Here is a 13,213-nt window from a genome sequence, read left to right as displayed (position 1 = left end):
CCACGGTGCCGAAGATAGGCCGAAAGGGAGGGACGTGAACTCGAACACCTGTTCCCGCCAAAGAAACTGTAGAAACCTGCGATCAGGGGAAAAAATTGGGACCATCAGGTAAGCATCCTTGAGGTCCAGACGAATCATCCAGTCCCCCTGTAACAGGAAATCCCTGAGCATATGAATGCCCTCCATTTTGAAGTGTCTGTAGACCACCCACTCGTTGAATGCTCTGAAGTTGATAACCAGGCGAAAGCCCTTGTCCTTTTACTCTACCGTGAAGAGATTGCTCACGAAGCCCCTGAAATGAAGGACAGACTTGCGTATTGTCCCCTTTCGAAGAAGGTCCTGAACTTCCAAGTCTATCAGTGCGGAATCCGCTTCCGTAAATACCAAGGGTCTCGGGAGACACTCCTGGACCGGTGTTCCCCAGAACTCTATGTGAAAACCTGTCACTGTCTGTAATACCCAGGCAATCGGAAGTTATAAGTGCCCATTTGTGCGTGAACAAACGCAATCTCCCTCTGAGAATTTGAGGGGATGAAAGGGTAATCCTTACCATTAGGGCCTCCTGGAGCGTTCGCTCCTCCCCGGGCGTTCCTGCTTGCTCTGCTTTTCCCTCTGCCCCCATTGGGGAAGAAGGCACTGTAGCAGGGTGACGGACTCCCCGGCTACATGTTGTACCGATCCCAGATCGGAATGGCACCCGGCAGGTCCCGAAGAAAACAAAACCATTGAAAACGGGAATCCTGACATCCGGATTCCCATCACCTCACCGGGTGAAGAATGGGAAGCACTACGCCTGGAGAAGGGAAATGACGTCGGAGCCGGGAACCCGGATATCTGGGTTCCCGCGAGTTTCAAAAGGGAAGAAGGACTGTGCGTGGGGCGCACAGGAGAGGAAGAGGATGCCGAGAAGGAAAGAGCCGAGATTGCGGGCAGCGCGGACAGCGGAGGTGACGAGAAAGCCAGCGACCCACACCTTGGGGGAAAGGAAACAGAGAACGCTCGAGAGACCCCCATGGAGGGACAGGAAAGTCCCGGGAAGCTCGAACTCCGCCACGTCCCTGGAGGGACGTGGCTAAAGCAGGTACGGTCCTGCTTGAGGAATAAATTACGATATATGGTTGGAAGGGAGGAGGGTGGGGGAGAGGAGTAGAGGGAGTAAGAGGGAAGGGGGGAGTTTGGAAAGGGGAAAAACCACAAGCAAAAGAAGCACCAACCACTGAGCACGGGGACAAAGTGGTTTTATAGACTTTAAAGGAGACTGTGTCCACAGAGGTGCAGGGATATGGTCCTATAACCATCACCATTAAATCCTACCTCCTTTCATTTTTTTTCTTCTTCTTTTGGGAGAAGATACTTATCCGCTATTCACTCACTCACACTCTATCACTCTCTCTCTCTCTCTACACACCCTCCCTGCACGTTACAAAATACAAACTCACGTACAGAGACACTACTTGCCTGCCTTTTGTTCCTCTTTTTCCGGTCCTCGTGACAATACTACCGCCGGGGAACCATCTTCAGTCACCGGGAAACCTGAGGGAGAAGAAACAAAGGAGATCATCTGTCTTAAAACCCACAGATAGTGACTGTTATAAAGATACTGTTGAAGCACAATAAAACCATGAAAATTCACCCTTTCACCTGAGTGTCGTTTTAATACCTATCGCTATACCCACGTCCACAGTGGTGTCAGAAGTGGGACTTAAAATAGCGATAGAGGACAGAATACGGAGGACAACATGGAGGTGAAACCCACACTGGAAGATATGATACAGCAACTGGCCGAAGGTCACCGCCACTGCAAATGGTATGGGAGGCCCTACAGAGGGAAGCCAAGGAAGATAGAGAGGCCCTCCTGAGTGCGTTAAAACGTCAGGCCACTATTATGGCAAATAATCAGTTGGTGCACGGGACGGCCATCCAAAAGCTAACGGACACCATTGCCGCCAGTAAGGTCCACCCTAATGTACCGAGTTCGGTCCTCCAAAAGTATCAAGAGGGGGAGGACCCCGATGCATTCTTTACAAACTTTGAAAGGGTGGCATCCTCTGCCCAATGGCCCGAAGAACGCTGGGGTCAGTTTGTGGCTCCCTTATTAACGGGTATCCTACAAACGGCATATCAGGCAGCCAATCCGGATGGGACAACCCCATATAAGGACATCAAAAAGAGTATCCTGGAGAGAGTAGGACACGACACGGAGTACTACCGCCTACGTTTTCGAAAAATAAAATGGGGTGCTACCGAAGACCCCTGGAGCAATATTTGGAATCCCTTCCTCCGCTCACCCGTAGTTGGATTCAACAGCACCCTAACGTCGATACAAGTATGGCAGTTGACCTGGCATGTGCCTACCACAGGTCGACCGAGTGTAAGAGTCGAAACTCTAAAATGACAAGTCCCTCGACCCGACTCCAGCCAATACCCGTTTGGTCCTTTACCCGCAAAAGTGTTGAGGACACTACTTGGCCGAAAGCAGGTGAAAAACCTCCTATGCAACAACCACAGTGCTACAGTTGTGGTGAATGCGGGCACATAGCACGGGTATGCCCTCGCAAGGAGGACAAAACAGAGCCCATGGAAATCGCGATTACTAGGGGAAGAGTCCTATGCACAGGAAAAGGTAACCCCAGATACATACAGGAGATAAGAGTCAATGGAAAGACCATTACAGCCCTGGTTGACTCCGGTTGTAGTCAGTCCGTCCTGAGAACTGGGGTGGTAGACATGCCAGGACATCAGCCACCAGAATGGGTTTCTATATGCTGTATCCACAGGGACAAAAGAGAATATCCCCTGGTTTCAGTTCGCCTAGAGTGGGAAGGGAAACAGGACGAGGTCCACATGGGGGTTATGGACTGCTTGGTTGAGGAATGTATCTTAGGGACAGACTATATGCACTTTCCTGAGGTACTACAGAAAGTAAAAACCCAAATGCAATCAGACCCTTGGTGGGCAGAGGTTCCATTTTCGGGTATTCCAATAGAGAATGAACCTCCCCGCTACAAACCTACTAAACGGGAGAAGAGATGCAATAAACAACTCTATTGGACACAAGAGAGGGAAGAGAACCAAAAGAAGATCTTGGGCACTGTCCCAACCCCCTTCCCTCCTTCCGGGGCAGTCAACGGGAAGACCCATCCCTTCAAAACGCATGGAAAGCAGCAAAGACAGAAAGCACAGGCGAGGTGGGTCCTTATTTCCTTATCCACAAAAACCTCCTGTACTGAGTCATCAAACACGATAATAGCGAGAAAAGACAACTAGTTGTACCCGAGCCCTATCGCACACAGGTGCTCTATCTTGCTCACAATCAACCGGGGGGGGGGACACTATGGTAGAGAGAAAACGGAGGATTATTTATTGCGCTGGTTTTATTGGCCGGGAGTTTATGCACATATACGACGGTATTGTACCCAATGTCCCAAGTGCAAATTAGTAGACCCTGGACCCCAGAGGAAAGCACCCTTACAACCCTTACCAATAATAGACATTCCCTTTTCCCGAGTTGGAATGGACTTGATAGGCCCCTCCTCCTATCCACAAAAGGGCATACATACATTTTAGTTCTCGTTGATTACGCCACCAGGTATCCAGAAGCCATACCTCTCACTAGCATGACGACCAAAAATGTAGCCCAAGCCATGATTGGCTTCTTTTCTAGGGTCGGGTTTCCCAATGAAATCTTAACCGACCAAGGTACCCCATTCATGTCAGCCTTGATGGCGCATATCTGTAAGACTTTGGGAGTAAAACAACTCAAAACCTCTGTATATCATCCACAAACCGATGACCTAGTCGAACGATACAACCGTACAATAAAATCATTGTTGAAGAAGGCCGTCTCCGAATCAGGGCGGGACTGGGAACGGAAGCTCCCACTGGTCCTCTATGCTATAAGGTCCCATGAACAAGCCTCTACAGGGCATAGTCCTTTTGAACTTGTCTTTGGGCGACAACCCCGCAGTTTAATAGATATGGTGGCTGAGATATGGGAAGAAGAGGAAGAAGGTGAAAAACCCTTATTAGATTATGTCCACGAACTGAAGTCCCAACTACAAACAGTATGGGAAGACGTGCGCAGTCATATGGAGCGAGCCCAGAACAAGCAAAAGCATTATTATGATCAGGGTACAAAAACAAGAATGCTTCAGCCCAACGAAAAAGTTCTCATATTACACCCCAGTTCCGAAAATAAACTATTAGCCAAATAGCAGGGTCCATATACAGTGTTAAAACCGGTTTCTCCTGTTACCTACCTCATAGAATTATCAAAGAACCCAAAACAAGTACAAATCTATCATATCAACTTGCTGAAGAGGTGGGAGGAGCCCACTATGTCTGTTAACCCTGCTACTACAGGATTCTTAATAACACCCGAGAAGCCCTTAGATATTGAGTTGTGTCCCATCAACCCAGATTTATCCCCGGAACAACCCCAGATTAACCCCTAAATACCAGAACACCAATGCAGACAGCTGGATTGCCTCCTGGCTCAGCATACCAGCTTCTTTTCAGGAAAACCTGGTAAAACAACCTTAATACAACATCATATTAGAACCCCAGAGGGTCAAACAGTACGTCAACGACCCTACCGTATCCAGGAATCCAGACGACATCTTATTGAGCAGGAAACCATGCTACAAATGAAAGTCATAGAACCATCGGTCAGTCCTTGGTGTTCACCGGTCGTATTAGTACCAAAACCAGATGACTCTACCCGTATCTGTATTGACTTTCGCCGGTTGAATGCCATATCCCTTTTTGATACGTACCCCATTCCCCGAGTCGACGATCTACTTGAGAAATTAGGCAAGGCCCGATATATGTCAACTCTGGATTTAACAAAAAGGTATTGGCAAATACCACTAGCTCCCGCAGACCGGGAAAAAACAGCTTTCTCAAAGCCCTCGGGGCTTTACCAGTTCACGGTACTGCCATTCGGCCTGCATGGTGCTCCGGCTACCTTTCAAAGGTTAATGGATCACCTCCTAAGACCCTTTCAAGATTGCGCAGCCGCCTATCTCGATGATATAGTGGTTTTTAGTGAGACCTGGGAAGAACATCTTGACCATCTAAATAGCGTTTTCCATGTCCTATGCAGAGCAGGTCTTACAGCTAACCCAAAAAAGTGTCATCTAGCCCATGATCATATTGCATACCTCGGGTATTTTATAGGGAGGGGACAACTGCGACCCCAGAAAAACAAAGTAGAGGCCATCCAACAGGTACCTGTTCCAACAACCAAAAGGGAGCTCCGTTCCTTTTTGGGCTTAATAGGCTATTACCGACGGTTCATACCCAGTTATTCCACCATAGCAGCACCCCTTACCGACCTGTTACAGAAAAACCAACCATCCAAAATATCAGCCTTGACAGCAGACCAACTTTAGAGTTTTCAACATCTTAAATACTGCCTCACGACTGAGACAGTCTTAAAGTGCCCCGACTTTACAAAAGTATTTCACCTTCAAACTGATGCCTCAGACGTTGGATTAGGAGCAGTGTTGTCTCAAACGGATGAGAAAGGTTATAACCATCCCATAGTATTCATTAGTAGAAAGTTATTGTCTAGAGAACGCCATTATCCAATAATCGAGAGGGAGTGTCTTGCCATCAAGTGGGCCATTGAGAACCTACAATATTACCTTTTAGGACATCCCTTTATTTTGTATACAGACCATGCACCCCTCACTTGGTTGGCCTCCCACAAGAACACCAACTCACGTATCCTCAGGTGGTTTATGGAACTCCAACCCTTCTCATTCCAGGTCCGTCACATCCCTGGGGATCTCCAATGTGCTGCGGACTATTTGTCACAATATCCTGAAAACAGGGAACTCTATCAGTCCTGTCTTTGGGAGGGGAGATGTAGCCGGGTGTCAGACTCCCCGGCTACATGTCGTACCGATCCCAGATCGGAATGGCACCCGGCAGGTCCCGAAGAAAACAAAGCCATTGAAAACGGGAATCCGGACATCCGGATTCCCATCAACTCACCGGGTGAAGAATGGGAAGCGTGACGCCTGGAGAAGGGAAATGACGTCGGAGCCGGGAACCCGGATATCCGGGTTTCCGCGAGTTTCAAAAGGGAAGAAGGACTGTGCGTGGGGCGCACAGGAGAGGAAGAGGACGTCGAGAAGGAAAGAGCCGAGATTGCGGGCAGCGCGGACAGCGGAGGAGACGAGAAAGCCAGCGACCCACACCTTGGGGAAAAAGAACCAGAGAACGCTCAAGAGACCCCCACGGAGGGACAGGAAAGTCCTGGGAAGCTCGAACTCCGCCACGTCCCTGGAGGGACGTGGCTAGAGCAGGTACGGTCCTGCTTGAGGAATAAATTACGATATATGGTTGGAAGGGAGGAGGGTGGGGGAGAGGAGTAGAGGGAGGAGGAAGAAAGGGGGGAGTTTGGAGAGGGGAAAAACCACAAGCAAAAGAAGCACCAACCACTGAGCACGGGGACAGAGTGGTTTTATAGTCTTTAAAGGAGACTGTGTCCACAGAGGTGTAGGGATATGGTCCTATAGCCATCACCATTAAATCCTACCTCCTTTCTTTTTTTTTCTTCTTCTTTTGGGAGAAGATACTTATCCCCTATTCACTCACTCACGCTCTATCACTCTCTCTCTCTCTCGCTACACACCCTCCCTGCACGTTACAAAATATAAACTCACGTACAGAGACACTACTTACTTGCCTTTCGTTCCTCTTTTTCCGGTCCTCCTGACAATACCACCACCGGGGAACTATCTTCAGTCACCGGGAAACCTGAGGGAAAAGAAACATCCGTCTTAAAACCCACAGATAGTGACTGTTATAAAGATACTGTTGAAGCACAATAAAACCACGAAAATTCACCCTTTCACCTGAGTGTCGTTTTACTACCTATCGCTATACCCACGTCCACAGGCACCTTGACCACTGTCTTCCCATCCATTATTCCTGTAGCTGTAGGAGTTGGGGCCTTGTTGATAGAGGTGGCTGGAGGAGCGACCCCTGCCTCGTCCGCCCCTCCCAATAAACCTTCCCAGGGAAAATTTTCGTTATGGAACACTGTGTCTTGTCAAGCGCTGAAAAAGTGGCAACAAACTTGCCCAGTTCTTTGACGAACGGGTCACCAAATTAGTTACCCTGGGCGACCAACACTGCCTCTGACTTAGATAATAACCCCAGTTTGGTGTCTATTTTAATAAGTAAGGAACGGCACCTCTCCGCTGAGATGGCGCAGTTAGCGTTGCCCAGGAGGCAAACTGCCCTCTGGGCCCACCCGGCCACGACATCCGTCAGCAGGGGAGTGTCCGTCTGTCTTGCGTGCGTGGACAATTTAATTATTTGTATTAGGGGCCCTAACACATCTAGGAGCTTGTCCTGGCATGCCCTCCAGGACCGGTCGATACCCTTCTTGGGATCCTTAGTGTACTTTGCAAAGAAGTTACACATTTTAGGATCTATGTCTGGAGTCGCCGCTACTTTGCCTGGCAATGTAGGGTGCGGACATTCAGCCTTTAGGCGGGCCTGAACCTCCTTGTTAAGAGGTTGCTGAATCTTGCTGGCCAAATATTCTGCCAACTTCTGCTCCGGTCGCCACGCCGAGGATCTAGGGTGATAGATGCCCTTGGGTTCAAACATATCTGAACTGGAGTCTTCTGCCTCCTGCGGATCTGGCCTGGTGGCCACTGGGCGCCAGGGATGACCGGAGTCGTGTTCCTCATCAGAGGAGGAATCTCCATCTGAGTCCCCTTCAACCCGCTGGGGTGACCCCACATCAGGGTCCAATATTGGGTGAACCTCTTCATCGGTCACTCCAGGCTGAGACCCCGCCAGGAAGGGTTGGCGCTTTAGCACATGCACATTCTTGCAAAGGGCTTCAGTGAGGCGTTCGAAGCCCTTGAGGAGCCGCGTGTCGCGCTTGCGCGATTTCTTGGGAGCTGTCACATTCGCAGTGTTTAGCCCAGCTCCTGTTCCCCCACCATGCCTCTCCCCTTGGACACCCCTTTCTTTAATAGGGGCCAGGGCTTGAGAAAGCAAAACATCTACCCCAGGGGTTAGAGTGCGCAGTGAAGGGCCCTTCCCTGGGGACAGGTTGGGGAAGAAATCATGATCCTGAATGGATTGCATAGTAGGACTAGACTGGATTATGTTGGACAGGAGAACACCCTGTAAATATAGTTAGGGCAGCCCCCCCCCACGCTCCTGACGCCTATAGACAAAAAAGGACCTCATGGCCTCTGAGGGCACTTCTGAACTCACGCGCCGTTCCCCAGATGGGAATCTACCTTACTGCAAAGCGGTGTTCCTCTTACCGCACCGCGGTGTTCTGTGGGGGTTGGAGGGATTAAAAAATTAGTCTTAGACTCAAAACCCCAGTCGCGCCGAGTTACTAGCGATCGAGCGCTCACCGTGACTTGAAACGCTGGGAAACGCACTTCTGAACACCGAGCGGTGCGAAAGAGCGCCCTCTGGTGGAGCAGATGCATCACTGAGTGTGGAATCGGCACTCTGGCATAAAAGCCTACTGCGCGCGGTGAGCGTCCCGGTTTCAAAACAGAAATACTGAGAATACACAATGCCGTGCACAAGAATAACTCAACAGACAATGCAATATACCGAAAAACTCAAGAAGCAGTAAGGGCAAGACTAACTGGCGCTCGCAGCAGTGAAGAAAGAGGGCGGACGATGACAGCAATGGATATTTATACATACCGTCAGAGAGAGCGACGATTGGACATTGGTTACCATGGAGACATTGCCTTCATGGGCGTTGTAGTTTTTTCTTGGAGTTGTTGAACTTTGAACTTGCTGTTACATAAAGCGTGAAGAAAGATATGCATAATCCACGCCTCCAGTCCTGGCATAGAATCTGGGAATTTGTTCTTCCTACTCTCAAGCTCGTCAAATCAAGTCTGCAGTGGCAGTCGGAGGTCATCAGTTTTCGATCTGTAGTTACCAAGCTACGCTTCCGTTGGAGTTTGCAGATATCTGTTCAGTTGGTTTAATCCTGTTGTTTCAGGGTTTTGAGACTGTTTAACTGTTGAGTGACTTGGGCAAAGAAAGAGGAAGCTGGGGTGTATCCAGCAGGTTATACAGGGCCGGGTCTCAATGGTTAGTCATGGTAAATGTAGTGTTTTTTTAACTTTCTTTTTGATTGGCTTCTGAAAAAATAAAGTGAAGAAAGAGAAGAATAATCCTCACCTCAGTGTCCTTAATAAAATTGAAAAATTATTGATGAGAATGATAGAAAAAAAATGATTGTCATGAGAGAGCGTAGTTTAAATAATATTTTATAGACGTGAAATGCTTACATTCGACAATGCAAATTAATAAATGAGATGTATTAATAAATGTGAAGATTTATCTCGCTTGTGAAACACTAATGCTGAATAAAAGAAATAATCTTTAATTATATGTATTACCATGATTAAAACCGTATTCATTAGAACTCGTATTCCTTAAGTTAGCATGAGTCGCGAACTAGCTGTGTAACTCTCATTTTAAAAGCGTATTTTTCTGCTTCTCCAATATGTGGACTTGCAAACGACCATGACCCAGCTATTGTTCTTTTCTGTACTTGTTAGTTACATCGCGGAATTCTCCCATCCGCATGTTAGTAGCCTCTAGTCTACAATCGTGTGATTTGAAACAAACATAGATATTTTCAAGGACAATAAAGCGAGGAGAAGAGAACTCTTGACCCGAGACGTGTGCCAAGATGGTGAAGTAACCCCGGAGATGCCACCTACGGAAATGTCGAATATAAAGACCAATTAAAAGACGAATCAATATCATGAAATGACAAATGCATTACTTAATGTATAATTTGATTGGTTACCAGTAGTGGGGTGTAGTTACTAACCAATAGAATTCTGGGGGAATGTATCACGGAAATGGGGATAAAAACCCATGACACAAGAGACGAGACACATTAGGCAGGGGATGATATTGATTGCATCCAGAAACTTTGTCACTCTTTTTGGTGATTTGAGACTTAGAAATAACCTTGTCCATAGACTGCCCCGTTAACTTTCCTCCTTAAGAGGAGAGTTTCCTTTGCTTCTAATTAGATAGACTGACGGTGACTTAACTGATGTCCTGAAGACGAAGACAGATCCTGAATGCTGACCTATCTTGAAGAGGGTAATTATAATGCTAACGGAATCTATTTGCCTTTCTTTCTAGGTACCAACTGCTGTCTGTTTAATTAGATATCTTAGTTAGATGTTTTCCAAATTGATATTCTAAATTGTTTTGCATGAAGCCCAACATGCTAATTCTAATTTGAGGTTAGACGAGGTGTTCATTTGATTGACGGTACTGACGTGACTGACATTTTGCCATGCTGAACTGATATCTTATGGATTATTATGCACTGTGATCTATTCATTGCTGACACATCTATCTTATGTTTCTGTTCATTGCATTATTGAAAGCTTATCATAGTTGCCACCTTGTGATTATGTTTTTATGCTTCTTGGTTTTGAGACTAATACGTTTATTATTAGATTGTAATTAATAGGGAATAAAATCACAAAATCCTTCTTCAAGGTGTGGTTATTTGAGTCTGAAACTAATGATTGCGCCGAAGGTTCATTAATGGTTAATGTGAAATATATTTTGATGATAGCCTTTAACAATGTTATTGATTTATGAGTTGGGTTATTGATTGGTTATCTTGTCTTACGGAGACTCACCACTGGGCCCAAAGATTCATCGACCTAAAACGAGTCCTGATGTGTATAAATTGACATAGACGGACGCGTTAATAGTTCTGGTAGCAGAGCGACGGTTTGGCCCTTGGGGGCCCTAGGACGGAGTTTTCTTTGTTAAATTTGTTTTCTGTGATAATGAAATTTGGCAAAACGATGAGTGGCTAGGTTCACCATGGGCTTTCCCGGGACCTCGGAGCCTGTCTAGATGAGTTGGGAATGTTCTCGGCGCCATAGTACGTGTGGTTAGGGTCTTTGCGCTTGCTTAAAGCTTATGCATTTTGCAGAAGATTGTGAAGATTGTGTGTATTTAGGCCAAATTAAGTGTTGTTTAGCAGGAGTGGGCGTACTCCACAGTATGAGAGTAGAGAAGTCGGCGTACTTCATGTGAATGCAGCGCTTATTGTTCAAAATTATCCACGTGGTTGGTTAAATGTATACGGACCTGTTGAGGTCTAAGACTCCGGAGTAAGATGAGAAACATGGTTTATGTTGTAATCTGTGCGGTTTAATAGGTCAATCGGACGTGGTTGACAAGTCAGGTTTGAGTCACAACGTATGTATGAAACCTTCGATGGAGATTTGACAAGTTCTAATGTGCACTAGAAGGAGTCATTGACAAGTCGAGAGTAGAATTTGCGGGTCGAATTCTTCTTGCGCATGTGGGAACTGAGAAGGAGAGAGTAGCGGCCGAGGCTTCAAGTGAAATCTCTGTAAAGTTCTGAAGCGAATGTGTTACCCTTCCTGTAGTAAACCGGCAGATTTATATTGTCATTTAAGTGTCTGCAATAAATCGCATTAGTTTGTATGAATTGTATGAGTTAGTAGGGTGTGGACAAGCCGCAAGACTTTGTCAGCTGCAGAGTGTGTGGGTGTGACGTCAGTGGTGCCGCGCTGAGATAGGTCAGATGTTAAGAGGGGTCGCGCACGGATTGGCTGCCGTCCGTGAGAGGCAACAGGCTGAGAAAGGGATAGGTGAAGAGTGTCCTGGGAACTAAGCCGTTTTCTGATTAAAGACGAAAATAAAAGAATTGCAAAAATGAATTTTGTTAAGGCATTCAAGAGCGCTTTGAGGGGAGATGTGTACATTGTCGCAACAGATGGGGAACCTACACCACCTGAGGGTACTCCAGCTTATACGGTTATGGAGGAGAAGGGTGTTGCACCTTGTTTATGGATAAAACAATGGCGCAAGTTGACAGAAAAAGAGGGGTGTTTAGCGTTTCCGGAGCATGGGACATTCAGTCAAAGGGTATTAGAAAACTTGAGGTGGATGTTAAGTACGCAGAAACCACCTCCGAGACCGGCACAATATGAGGCTCTGGCGATCTGGGACCTGATGGCTCTTAAACATAGGCAAGAAAGGTTTCACAGAAGATTGACAAGGGCAGAAAAATCCCATGCAGAAGCTAGATGGGACAATGAGAATAAAATGTGGAGACGGGGAATAGTAGATGGGTTAAAGCTGTTTCCAGCGATAACACAGGGAGAAGAAACACAGGGAAAGAAAGCTTCTGGCAAAACTAACAAAGATTCAGGCAAAGTTAAAGAACAAAAAAGGTCCTGGGAAGAAGAGAATGATTCAGAGGATGAGGAGTTTTTGGATAGATTGCTACATGATCGACCACCACCTTATGCGGTGAGCGACGATGTTCTGAGTACTAGCTTGGATCCTGGGAACCAGACGCAGGAGAAGGGAGTTACTGATACGGTACAGACTAGCGATACAGCCTTGATACAGAATGGTGACAGTGTACCCACTGCACCAGACGTGCCGACGCAGTTGCAGCCTCCACCGCAGATAAAAAGAATCTATCCCGATGTTCCAGTGCTTGAGACTACTACGAAGTTAGTGGTGCCATCAGACCCGATATACACAAAGCCAAGGTTGATTCAGATTGAGTCAACTCCAAAGCTAGTGTCACAACCACCACAGCTGATACCAGGATATAACCCTGTAGCAGGACCTCCATTAGTGCCTGTACCAGGTATATTAGAACAGACCTATGGTGTTGAAGCTCCAAGAACTCTGGGAGCGGGTCAGACACCTGCTGCTATATCACTACCCATTACTGTTGGTCCTCCAGTACCGTTATATGCCCAAGAGAAAATAAGAACCTGTGAACAGGGAGTTATGACTCATAACGCGATAAGAGGAGGGTCTATTAGAACTCCACAGATAATGGCCCAGGAAGGACAGGTATGTGAGCAACAGAGACCCTTAATGGACCTCAGTCCAATAGGGGCACCTCGGGAAGCAATGCGACAAGCAGGGTCGGGAGTTTTGACTCCCCAAACTATGAGTACGAATACCTCACATACTCCAATGATACATGCAGGAAACATTTCACTGCAAGGCTTTACAGTTCAGCAATTAAACGAGTGGTTAGAGAAAACTTCTGCTTCTCGAAAAACTACAGTAACTGAAATTGATCCTGAAAAGGATAAACAAGATGAAAATCTGAATCTCGTACGCCTAGGGGCAGAAGCGGCTGAGTTAGTGGAAGGAA

The sequence above is a fragment of the Pleurodeles waltl genome, chromosome 3_1, assembly GCF_031143425.1.
Source record: "Pleurodeles waltl isolate 20211129_DDA chromosome 3_1, aPleWal1.hap1.20221129, whole genome shotgun sequence".
In the NCBI taxonomy this organism is placed as follows: Eukaryota; Metazoa; Chordata; class Amphibia; order Caudata; family Salamandridae; genus Pleurodeles; species Pleurodeles waltl.
Note: the sequence above shows the minus strand (reverse complement) of the source record.